The sequence below is a fragment of the Myotis davidii genome, unplaced genomic scaffold (genome assembly GCF_000327345.1).
Source record: "Myotis davidii unplaced genomic scaffold, ASM32734v1 scaffold169, whole genome shotgun sequence".
In the NCBI taxonomy this organism is placed as follows: domain Eukaryota; kingdom Metazoa; phylum Chordata; class Mammalia; order Chiroptera; family Vespertilionidae; genus Myotis; species Myotis davidii.
The window spans coordinates 1,651,411-1,651,815 of record NW_006383005.1 but is presented as its reverse complement, the minus strand read 5'-3'; positions in this window follow the sequence as shown (position 1 = coordinate 1,651,815).

Below are 405 nucleotides of genomic sequence, written 5' to 3'. Positions count from 1 at the left end.
AAGTAAAACTAAAAAGCATTAAAATGAAAACGAAATGAAAAATTATTTATTATCCTGTCAACCAGAAGCAATCATGATTACCTTTGGTCATTCTTTTATTTTTTTTCTCTTGTTTTAATATCATTGGGACAATGCTGTAAAAAAAAAAGTTGTATTGTTTTATTACATGCTAAGTATTTTTCCTTGTCATTTTAATTGTATGCATACTATAAAGCAGCGGTTCTCAACCTGTGGGTCGCGACCTCCTTGGGGGTTGAAAGACCCTTTCACAGAGGTCGCCTAAGACCATCAGAAAACATATATATAATTACATATTTTTTTGTGATTAATCACTGTGCTTTAATTATGTTCAATTTGTAACAATGAAATTGGGGGTCACCACAACATGAGGAACTGTATTAAAGG